This window comes from Spermophilus citellus (assembly GCF_964194105.1).
Source record: "Spermophilus citellus genome assembly, chromosome: 8".
Taxonomy (NCBI): Eukaryota; Metazoa; Chordata; class Mammalia; order Rodentia; family Sciuridae; genus Spermophilus; species Spermophilus citellus.
In genome coordinates this window covers 105,668,275-105,681,404 of record NC_138189.1, presented here as the reverse complement: position 1 = coordinate 105,681,404, position 13,130 = coordinate 105,668,275, and the positions used below count along the sequence as shown (strand labels likewise).

The following is a 13,130-nucleotide window of genomic DNA, read 5'->3' as shown; positions in this document are numbered from 1 at the left end:
ATTTTATATATTTTAAACTACCATAAGTAAATTTAAAAATCTTTATTCTCAATTTTCTGCTTCTACCATAAATACTGATTTTTAATTTTGACATTATATTCTGTGATTTTGATAAAATTCTTGGGAGTTTTTAGACTGTTTTATAATTTTCTTAAGGTTTTCTACATAAATAATCATGTTTTTTATCTGGAAATCTAGATTTTAAACTCTTCAAATCTTAAGAGAAAATTTATTCATTTGTCATTAAAAATTATATAGTATAGGAATTTTTAGTAAAGATTCTCCTTTAAATTCCATTTTGGTTAATATATTTTGAACTATTTAAGCTATTTTTCTTTTTTTTTTTTTGAGAACATTTTTTGAATCCCCTAATATAGTAAATTACATTGGCTGATTTTTGACTGTTCAGCTAACTCTGCATCCTTGTGATAAATCCTGCTTATATATTGCTAAATTATATTTGCTACTATTAAGAATTTCATCACCTTGTTTATGAGAGATGATAGACTCTAGCTCTCTATTCTAGCATCGGTATCAGGTTTAGCTGACAGGGCCAACAGTGGTACAGAAAACAGGTTTGGATATGTTCCTTTCTCCTATATTTTCCAAAAAAAAGTTTGTATAAGTTTGATACGATTTCTTCTTTAAATATTTAGTAAAAAATTATCAATCAAAGTATCTGGATCTAAAATTTTATTTTTGACATTTTACAAAGTTTTACAAAAATAAACCCTTTATAGGTATATAAAATCCTTTATATATTTTATTTCTTTAATGAGATTTGAAAAATTGTGTTTTTAATTGGTTGTTTATTTCATCTAGGTTGTCAAATTTATTCACCCAAGTTATTCCTAATATTCCTGTATTATCTGCTTAATGTCTGCAAGATCTGTACAAATCATCCTTTTTTCATTTATTTATTTATTTACTTATTTACTTATTTATTTTTAGCTATGAATAATTAGTGTGTGTTTTCCTTTGTTAATTTTCTCTATTCTGTTATTTCTACATTTCCTTAATTTCTTTACTATGTACTGTGGAAAGCGGTGACAGTGACTGGGAGACCAGTGTCTGAGGTTGGGATCCCTGATGACTTCGTGGATGTGGCATACTTGGTGACTGGGAAAGTTTCTGTGCAAAGGCATAGGATGCCTGGTGAGTAAAGGAACTTTCTTGCTAAGATAACTACAATGTTTCACCGGTTCTGCTGCGTCTGAATGTGCCTGCAAATTAGTAACTTTAAACAATGGACCTTCTGGAGAGCTGCACAATGCTCCTAATATTGCACATCGCAACAGTAGAATGTAACTGAGGAAATAGTTGCATACTGTTGCTAACTTTGTAACCTTCATGAATACAAAGAATAATGCTTGCATGGTCTTTAATCTGATTTAGAGACATATATAATAAAAATTGCTGGTGTAATTGTTGATCCTGTTTCTCCATCAGAGAGCTGTGCTCCATCTGACCCCAGCTTTATCTTCAAGATCTGCGTGTGTTGACGCTTTATTTCTTCCAGTCTTCCTTATCCCCTTGCTAGAACCTGCTAGTTTGGCCCTCTGGTAGCAGCAATGTACTTCCTTCTCCTTAGTTTTCTCACGTGTTAAGATAGACACACTTATAACATTGACTTTAAATATTTCTAATTTTCTAAAAACACACAGATATTCCGGTATATTTTATTTTCTTGTAATACAGTTCACAGTATTTTCAAATCTTCTGTGAACTCTTTGACTCTTGGGCTCATTCGGAAGTCTGTTATTTAATTTTAAAATAACTGGGGGAGTATTAGATATGTGATTAATTTTTTTAAAATTATTTTTTAATTTGTTCTACTTAGTTGTACATGACAGTAGAATGTATTTCAATTCATTGTGCACAAATGGAGTACAATATTTCAATTCTCTGGTTGTATATCATGTAGAAAGGCACCATTTGTGCCATCATACATGTACCTAGGGTAATGACATTAATCTCATTCCACCATCATTCCTAACCCCATAACCCAATCCCATCCTCCCCTTCATCCAATCCAAAGTTCCTTCATTCTTCTCATGTTCCCCCACCCCCATCATAGATCAGCATCCACTAATCAGAGAAAACATTCAGCCGTTAGTTTGGAGGAGTGGATTACTTTGTTTAGAATAAGATTCTCCAACTCCATCCATGTGCCTGCAAATGCCATAATTTTATTCTCTTTTATGGCTGAGTTATATTCCATTGTGTATATATACCACAGTATCTTTATCCATTCATCTATTGATGGGTATCTAGGTTGGTTCCACAGATTGGCTATTGTGAATTCAGCTACTATAAATATTGTTGTGGCTGTGTCACTATAGTATACTGATTTTAAGTCTTTTAGTATAGACTAAGGAGTGGAATAGCTGGGTCAAATGGTGGTTCCATTCCAAGTTTTCTGAGGAGTCTCCGTACTGCTCACCAAAGTGGTTGCACCAATTTTAGTCCCATCAGCAATGTATGAGTGTACCTTTTCCCCCACATCCTCACCAACGCTTATTATTGCTTGTATTCTTGATAATTACTATTCTGACTGGAGTGAGAAGAAATCTTAGAGTAGTTTTAATTTACATTTCTCTAATTATGAAAGATGTTGAACATTTTTCCATATATTTGTTGGTTGGTTGTATATGTTCTTCTGAGAAGTGTCTGTTAAGTTCCTTATCCCATTTATTGACTGGGTTGTTGTTGGTTTTGTTGTTGTTGTTTGTTTGTTTTTGGTATTAAGTTTTTGACTTTTTTATGTATTCTGAAGATTAGTGCTCTATCTGATGTGCATGTGGTAAAAATTTGCTCCCGTAATGTAGGCTCTCTCTTCACCTCAATGATTGTTTCTTTTGCTAGAAAAAGAAACTTTTTAGTTTGAATCCATCCATTTATTGATTCTTGATATTATTTCTTGCACCTTAGAAGTCTTGTTAAGGAAGACGGGGCCTATTCTGACAGGATGAAGATTTGGGCCTACTTTTTCTTCAGTTAGGTGCAGGGTCTCTGGTATAATTCCTTGGTCCTTGATTGTCTTTGAGTTGAGTTTTGCACATGGCAAGATAGGGATTTAGTTTTATTTTGCTGCATATGGATTTCCAGTTTTCCCAACACCATTTGTTAAAGAGGCTATCCTTTCTCCAATATATGTTTTTTTACACCTTTGTATAATATGAGATAAACTGTATTTGTGGATTGGTCTCTGTATCTTCTATTCTGTACCATTAGTCTACATGTCTGTTTTGGTGCCAATACCATGGTGTTTTTTGTTACTAGTGCTCTTTAGTGTAGTTTAATCTGGTATAGTGATGACTCCTGCTTTATTTTTCTCCCAAAGGATTTCTTAGGCTATTCTGGGCCTATTATTTTTCCAAATAAATTTTATAATTTCTTTTTCTAGTTCTATGAAGAATGTCATTGTGATTTTAATAGAAATTGCATTAAATCTGTTTAACAGTTTTGTAGTATCACTATGTTGACAATATTAACTCTACCTATCCTAGAGCATGGGAGATCGTCCCATCTTCAAAAGTTCTTCTTCAATTTCCTTCTTTAGTGTTCTCTGATTTTCTTTGTAGAGGTCTTTCACCTCTTTTGTTAGATTAATTATCAAGTATTTTTTTAAGGCTATTTTGAATGTATTATTTTCCTAATTTCTTTTTCAGTGGATTCATCAACTATAGTATATAAATGCATTTTATTTATGGATATTGATTTTGTACCTTGCTACTTTGTTGAATTCATTTATTAATTCTAGAAGTTTTCAGGTGGAATTTTTTGGATCTTCTAAATATAGAATAATGTCATTGGCAAATAGTGATGGTTTGAGTTCTTCTTTTCCTATGCATATCTCTTTAATTTATTTTATCTGTCTGATTGCTCTGGCTAGAATTTCATGGACTATGCTGAATAGAAGTAGTAAAAAGGGCATCCTGACTTGTTCCAGTTTTTAGAGGGAATGCTTCCAATTTTTCTCCATTTAGAATGATTTTGGCCTTGGGCTTAGCATAGATAGCTTTTACAATGTTGTGGTATGATCATACTATTCCTAGTTGTTCTAGTGTATTGAATATGAAGAGGTGCTGTATTTTATTGATTGTTTTTTCAGCATCTATTGAGAAGCTGAATCATATGATTCTTATCTTTAAGTCCATTGATGGGATGTATTACGTTTTTTAATTTCTGTATTTTGAACCAACCTTGCGTCCCTGGGATGAACCCCACTTAATCATGGTGCACTATCATTTTAATATGTTTTTGTATGCAATTGGCCAGGATTGTTTTTTTGAAAATTTTTGCATCTATGTTCATCAGGGATACTAGTCTGAAGTTTTATTTACTTGATGTGTCTTTGTTTGGTTTTTGCATCAGGGTGATACTAGCCTCACAGAATGAGTTTGGAAGGATTACATTCTTTTCTGTTTCATGGAATTATTTGATTATTTGAGGAGTATTGGTATTCTTTTTTTTTTAAGGTTCTTGGCTAAGAATTTGTCTGGTCCTGGGATTTTCTTGGTTGGTAGGCTTTTGATGGTGTCTTCTATTTCCTTGCTTGAAATTGATCTATTTAAATTGTGTATGTCTTCCTGATTCAGTTTGGGTAGATTATATGTTTCTAGAAATTTGTCAGTGTCATTGAGATTTTCTCTTTTATGTAGTATAAATTTTAAAATAGTTTCTAATTATCCTCTGTATTTCAATAGTGTCCATTGTGATATTTCTTTTTTCATCACAAATTTTAGTAATTTGAGTTTTCTCATTCTCTTCATTAGCATGGCTGAGAGTTTATCAATTTTATTTATTTTTTCTAAGAAACAACTTTTCATTTTGTCAATTTTTTGAATTGTTTCTTTTGTTTCAAGTTCATTGACTTTAGCTCTGGTTTTAATTATTTCCTGTCTTCTATTACTTTTGGTGTTGATTTGATTTTCTTTCTCTCGTGCTTTAAGATGTAATGTTAGACTGTTTATTTGTTGACTTTTTATTCTTTTAATGAATCAGCTAAATGCAATGAACTTTCCTATTAGCACTGTGTTCATAATGTCTCAGAGGTTTTGATAAGTTGTATTTCATTTTCATTTACCTCTAAGAATTTTTTATCTCCTCCTTGATGTCTTTTGATATTCATTGCTCACTGAATATCTTATTATTTAGTCTCCAGGTGTTGGAGTAGCTTCTAGTTTTTATTTTATCATGATTTCTAATTTCATTCCATTATGATCTGATAGAATACTGGGTAGTATCTCTATATTTTTATATTTGCTGAGAGTTGCCTTGTGGCATAATATATGGTCTATTTTAATTAAGGATCCATGTGCTGCTGAGAAGGTGTATTTGCTAGATGATGAACGAAATACTATATATATGTCTGTTAAGTTTAAATCATTGATTGTATTATTGAGTTCTATAGTTTCTTTTTTTAGGTTTTGTTTAGAAGATCTATCCAGTGGTGAGAGTGGTGTGTTAAAGTCACCCAATATTATTGTATTTTGATCTATTTGCTCCTTGAAATTGAGAAGGGCTTGTTTGATATATGTAGATGCTCCTTTGTTTGGGGCATAGATATTTATGATTGGTATGTCTTGTTGGTGTATGGTTCCCTTAAGCAGTATGAAATGTCCTTCTTTATCTCTTCTGAATAACCTTGGTTTAAAGTCCACTTTATCTGATACAAGGGTGGAAAACCCTACTTGTTTATGTCGCCCATGTGAGTGGTATGTTTTTCCCATCCTTTCACCTTCAGTCTATGGATGCCTTTTCCTAGGAGATGAGTCTCTAGAAGTCAGCATATTGTTATGTTTTTTTTAAAATCCAGTCTAGCAACCTATGTCTTTTAATTGGTGAAATTAGGTGATTAACATTCAGATTATTATTGAGACATGGCTTGTATTCCCAGTCATTTTGGTTTATTTTTGGTTTTTAACTTAACTGTTTCTCCTTTGATTGGATTTTTCTTTAATGTAGTTCCTCCCTTTGCTGATTTTCATTGTTGTTTTTCATTTTCTCCTCATGAAATATTTTGCCAAGAACAAACTGTAGTGTAGGCTTTCTCTTTGTAAATTCTTTTAATTTATGTTTATCATGGAAGGTTTTTATTTTTTCATCAAATCTGAAGCTTAATTTTGCTATATATAAGATTCTTGGTTGGCATCCATTTTCTTCTGGAGCTGGTATATGTTGTTCCAGGGTCTCCTAACTTTGATGGTCTGGGTTGAGAAATCTGCTGAGATCCTAATTGGTTTCCCTTTATTTGTATTCTGAAACTTTTCTCTCATAGCTTTTAAAATTTTGTCCTTATACTGTATGCTAGACATTTTCATTATAACATGACTTGGTGTAGATATGTTGTAATTTTCTACATTTTGTGTCCTGTAAGCCTCTTGTATTTGGTTTTCCAATTCACTCTTCATGTTTGGGAAATTTTCTGATATTATTTCACTGAATAGATTGTGCATTCCTTTGGTTTTTTATCTCTGTGCCTTCCTCTATCCCAATAATTTTTACATTTGTTCTTTTCATGTTGTTCCATAATTCTTGGAGGTTCTGTTCATGGTTTCTCACTGTCTTCATTGTGTGGTTAAATTTATTTTTAAAATTATATATTTTGTCTTCATTGACTGAGGTTCTGTCTTCCAAGTAATCTAGTCTGTTGTTGAGGCTTTTTATTGCATTTTTATTTGGTTTATTGTTTTCTTCATTTCAAGGATGTCTGTTTGGTTTTATTTTCAGAGTCTCTATCTCTTTCTTGAAGTAATCTTTTGCTATCTGTATTTCCTCTTATATCTCTTTGTTGATGCAATCCATTGTTTCCTGTATTTGCTGTCTTAATTCATTCCATGCTTTGCAGATAATTTTAATTATGTACACTCTGAACTCCTTCTCTGACATTTCATCTACTGTGCTGTCAATGGAATCTATTATTATACCAATTGGTTTGTTTCAGGCACTTTTCCCTCTTGTTTCTTCATGTTATACATGTGTCTTCCTCTCTAGCAGTATGGATTCAAGGTATTACAGTTTCTACCTTACAATCTTACAGTGTCCCTCCAGGATACCAATACCTTGCCTGCAGGAACCTGGGTGATGGTCTTATAGGTCCTAGCTGTTTTCACTAGATGGAATCCAATGGGGAAAGCCACTCCATGTGTCGCTGTCACTGTCCTCCCACTGTGTATGCATGGTCTGCTCCTCCTCCCTCCATGTGGGTGAGTAGGGGGCTGTTATTAAATTTTAATAATTTTGTTACTGGATCTTAGTTTAATTTTCCATATTCAAAGAACATATTCTGAATAGTTTTAGTTTTTTAAATTATTGGTACTTATTTTGTGGTCCAATATATGACATAAATTAATGAAGAAGCTGTGCCCATTTGAAAAGTAATGTATGCTCTGAAGTTTTGGGGTGAAGTCTAGCACTATATGTCAATTAATTGAAGGTAGTTGAAAATGTTGTCAAGTTTTCTATATCCTTCAGATGTTTGCTTGTCCTATTAATTGAGGAGACTTGAATATTAAAATCTTCCTATGTGATTATGGATTTATCTTTATTTTTCTTTTAATTTTAAGCTTTTTGTATGAACATAAGAGTCCAGTATCTTCATGAAGAATTGATCATTTTTTTTGCATTATGCAATATTAGTGGCAAAATTTTTCTCTGAACTTATTTGAATATTACTATAGTCAGCATAGTCTTTGTATGCTTACTACTTGCAAAGCATATTGTTTTCCATCTTTGTTTTAAATATAGCCATATTTTAAATTTAAAATGTATTTCTTATAATTCACTTAGGTAGTTTTTCCTTATTTTAAATTTTCTTGAAAATTTTAATAACTCATCAAAATGAATATTGTCAAAAATACTTAATAAATGGAGAAACTGAGGTGAAAAAAATTTCAAAGATCTGGCCTATTCCTTAACCAATGGTTCACTAGCTTCCAATGCTGAATTATTTGAATAAGATAACTGAAATCATTTGATTTATCAAAAAAAATTTGTCTTAAGACAATGTATCATGTCAGTGAAAATTTGTTTTTGGTCTATTAACCCTCTGTTATTAGATTTAGCACAGATTTTACTATAATCATAGCAGAATAACCATTTTATGTAAAATTAAACTATTTTCTGAGCTCCATTTATGTCTATAATTCCCTTTTAGAAATTCCTATTTAGATGAACTATAGGCATACAAATATATAATTCTATTTTTCACCTCATTTTGTCCATGCAATTGATCTTTTTTGGCATCAGTTCATTTAATGAAATCAGTAGTCGTCCACCCATCAAATCACTCTTTCATTTCTAATTTATTTCTTCTATCTAATTAATCAATAACATTTTTTTTCTTTCTGCCTAAGATAGTTATTGAATGCATCTCTGCTTCTCTAGCACATTAGACACCACCTTTTCAGTTGTGAAGTACTGCAAAATATCTTAAGTGGCCCCTTAGTTCCATCCACTGTTATGGTTTATATGTGATGTCCCCCAAAAGCTCATATGTGAGATAATGCACAAAAGTTTGGAGAAAAAAAATAATTGGGTTACAGCCTTAACTTAATCAGTGAATTAATCTCTGATGAGATTAACTGATTGGCAACTGGCGGCAGGTGTGGTGGGACTAGAGGTAGTGTTTCATTGGGGTTGTGGCTATGGGGTATATATTTTGTATCTAGAAAGTGGAATCTCTCTCTCTCTCTCTTTCTCTCTCTCTCTGCTTTCTGATCATCATGTGTGCTCCTTCACTTTGCCCCACTCTTCTGCCATGATATTCAGCCTCACCTTGAGCCCCGAGGAATGGAGTCTACTTGTCTATGGATTGAGACCTCTGAAACCATGAGGCCCATATAAACTTTTCCTCCTCTTCTGTTGTTTTGTGTCCTTTTAGTCACAGCTGCAAAGAAACTGAATAAAACAGACAATTTCTCCTCCAACTTCACAGTAATAACCACTTATTAACAATATCCAACCAAATCTATAATCTTTGTGTAGCTCTGCTGAAAAGAAAATGCTCATATTGTACTCTCAAGGTCTGCATAATAAAGGCTCTGTAAATTCGGCAAATACCAATTCTTTTCCACCTCTCAAATTTGCTATGGCTTCCACATGCTTTCTTGCATATCCTCTTTCTAATGACGGAGTATTTGCTCTGCATTCTCTGCCTGGCCTTGCCTGTCCATATGTTATCTGTCTATATCTCTCCCTCTCCCTCTCATCTATGTATTCTTTTCATGTCAATATAACTGTGACTCCTTTGTCAGATTTTCCCTAAATCCTTAACCCCAGGAGAATTCATTGCTCATTCTTCATTATACTCTTATTTTCTACTGTTACATTATTGAATTTTAATTTTCTTTTTTATAATTATAGTTCACTATTCAAACATTATAAATTGTAGCATATGCTTATGAAATTGAATACCATATACATATGAATAGCTATCACCATAATAATAATACAAAAAAAAATGTGTACTTGGCACATATACAATTGTCCCTCCAGGTCTACAGGTTCTACATCTGAAGATTCAACTAACAAAGAATTGAAAATGTTTGAGAAAAAAATTGCATCTATACTAAACTTATTCAAACCTTTTTCTTTGTCATTATTCCCCAAAGTATACAGTGTAACAGCTATTTTCATGGCATTTAATTGCCTTAGGAATTACAAGTAATTTAGAGATGATTTAAATTATATGAGAGGATGTGTTTGTTATATGCAAATAGTACAATATTGTGTATAAGGGAATTGAGGAATCCATGGGGATGGGGGTTGTTCTAGAACCCAGTTGCTCTTAGATGCTATGGAACGATTGTATATTTATGTGATATGCTATAAATTACTAGTGGAAGGGTCCATAGGGTCACATCATATATATTGACTAATTTTATTATTTCCACTGAATGGAAAAATTAAGTTTTTGAGTGAATCTTTGTCCACATTATTCTGAAAAAGTAATGTACCAGAAAGTACCAATGCACAAGGTATTTAGTAGAAATTGGTTTTCATCTCACTTAAACATTGTTAATATTTTTTTTGTTATCTCCAAATATACCATGAATTATTTGTGAGCAAAATTCATCATTTTTATTCAACTCTGCCTTTTCTATCATCTGGCACGGTGACTGGCACACAGTTGACTCTCAGCAATAGATTCATAAATAAATGTCTTAAAAATGCTATAATTAAGGAGGCCAAAACTGAAAAGACTATGTGTTATAGAACTATAAAAAGATAATGGGTTTCTTTCAATGGTTTATTTTAGAGAAGGCTACTGAGTTGTATAGACATGGTAGCATGAAGGGGCTTGGGAAATAAGATCTATGCAAAGAACCTCATTAAATGTTTAATCAAAATTTCATGATCTGTGTAGGGAATTGAAAAGTTTCCCTGAGAAGTCATAAAAATTAATTTGGAAAGGAATTAAAAATGGAGACTCAGAGTGCTGCGTAAGTGATTTTGTGTCCTATAAAGCTCCCTAAATGTGTTTATGGGCTTAGCATCCTGTCCTGAGCTCATGAAATAGGAAACAATGCATCAGCCTTGGCATCTCCTGCTATTTGAGATGCTTGGAGTTATTATCTCATACTCTTGGCTGTCTCAAAGGAAACAAAACAGAAGTGTATATTTTGGTCAGGCTTTAATTTTCCAGAAGACTGAAAAATTCAATCACTATATACCCAGATACACATCACATTCTCCCTTTCTTTAGTCAGAAAGAGCTTGTTCTTCCAGGCCTGGATGGCCGAATTGAGCAGGGAGAAAGGTGCAATACGGAGTATCTCAGCATTTGTTCACAGTTATTCTCTGCTCTGACTGGAAGCTTTAACCCATGGTGTAGATTATTGTAGATATTTCTCTAGCTTGTTTTCCTTCTTTGAAAGTATAAGGTAAAATAACAAAATTATAACTATGATATAAAAATATAGTGCCCAGGACCCCAAGAATGAATCAGAAATTGTACATGGAAAACAATAATTAATATAGAAGATGTTCTCCAAAAAAGTGAACAAATAAGTGTCAATGTAAAATAAATATTAGTATAATATTAAAATTATATGTCTAAAAGCTAAAATGTTAACACACTTAACTCTAGTATTCACATAACTTAAATGATTTATTGTACACACTTTAGATAATATAACCAAAATTTAAAACTCAACACATAATGCAAAGAAGAGTTGTCTAATGAAGACAGATCTTTAAAAATACTGTAGAATTTGACTGTAATATGATGAATAAAATATTTTTAGCCTTTTATTTTCAGGCAGTAAAAATGTATAGAAAGGCAAAATATATTCTAATTTTCAATTAAGATTATGTTCAAAGTAGTACACACTATAAGATTTTGCACCTAATGTATACTTCTCAAGAAAACAGTAGAGATTTCTATGTATTAGTCATTATGGTCTATAGTTTTCTTAATAGCAAGAAAAAATATAATCGTGCTTTCATGATTACTAAAGGACTCTGGGCAATAGATATGGGGCATTTATCAAAGTAATTGATAATAGTTACAGTTGGCTGAAATTATATATAAAGAAAAGCATAGTTACAAGCAATGCTCTCAGAACCCACTGTCAAGACATAGTTTACCACATTAACAGGGAACTGCAAAAAAAAATTGCAGGAAAACTGAGACCAAGAGAAACCAAGAAATATCAAATTCTTCAGCAACATCCATGGAGCATGGTCTAAAATTCAAAGATCACTATTATAAACAGTGAAATTTGTTTCATTATAGGAGGAGGTAAAAGATTTTAATCAAAGCCTTTCAATGCATTGATTAGAGAAAATAACCAAGTAGAAAGACTCAGAGGACTCACAAACCCCCAAATTGGAATTAATTTGTTCATAAGAAGAAAGCAAATCAAAGATGAAATAGAGGGAATAGATACTGTTCCTTGAAAGGATATCACATGGTCTCACTTCCTTCTAAACCAACCAGAAAATCAGGTCTATTTTCTCCATTTTAATGCTGAAGATACTGAGATATACAGAGTTTAAGAAACTTGACCAATGAGAAGTGACTAATAAGTGGCAAGGTTAGAATTCATGCCCAGATATGTCTGGTTCCAAAGAACATTCCATTAAAGGTGTCAAGCAAGTACCTTGGAAATCTTAGTTCTTATGAAAGACCCAATATCCCATACTGTATAGAATAATCAGGAAAAATTCTGGCTTTATATCTGATATTAAAAAAATATAGTGGCTATAGCAGTTTGGTCCTGGAATATCCTTCAAAGACTTGTGTGTCCCCAGGTAGTGGAGCCACTGGGAGATGGTGAAATCTTTAGGGGGTAGAGCCTAGTTGGAGAAATTGGGTAGATTTGGATAATGCAATTAAAATACAGGAATCACAAGAATGTAGTTAATATATACAAAATACCAAAGTGTATTGAAGCTTTGATGTTGAAAAATGTCTCTGGAAAATTTGTTTCTCTTAAAGTAGAAGATCTGAAACACTATTGACTTTCCTCATTAACAGATTCATTTTCTAGAAGCAACTACTGAGATTGCTACTTTGAACATTACTGAAAAAAAAATGAAGGGCTGACTTTCTATGTATAAACATTGGCATAAAACCAAAGGAAAGATATACACAGGATATAGCCTGATATGTGCATTGGCCTTTAGGAAAATGGCCTGAAAATATTCATAGAAAACACGAGTCCATGTTTAGGAACCTAAAACAAGAGGGTAATTTGAAAAGGACTGGAATAAAGAAAAGTATAAAAATCTCAAAGTAAATAAATGCTGTCTATTCAAACATAAATAATCCCATAAAAGAAGAAATAGTGGTTGATATTAAGAAATCAGAAATGATGCAGAGACACACTGCATAGGAAGAATATAAAAAATTACTCTAGCTAGAAATTCATTATGAAAATATTAAAACTCAGAATACGTAGGGTTTTAAAATAGACTGAGGACAAAAACCATTTCTCTCCTTTTCTACTGTGTAGGCAAAAAGACCATCAGGAAGAGTTAGTTTTGGACCAGACACTGTGATATTAAAAGAATAAGAAAGAATAAGCCAACATTTATTTTACTTCTAGTTTCCACATGAAAGACAATGGTCTTCAAAGTACACAGGGTAAAACTTTGCCAAGAAGAAATCGGGATCAAGA

General features: G+C 32.4%; 1 long non-coding RNA gene across 1 annotated transcript in view; it reads left to right on the top strand.

Moving 5' to 3' along the window:
* The first annotated feature begins 1,044 nt into the window (after positions 1–1,044).
* Positions 1,045–13,130, top strand: part of LOC308654231 — a 37,052-nt gene continuing 24,966 nt past the window's right edge. The window contains exon 1 of the long non-coding RNA XR_014023202.1: positions 1,045–1,155. This is a non-coding gene — a long non-coding RNA (uncharacterized lncRNA). The remainder of the gene's footprint in view (positions 1,156–13,130) is intronic.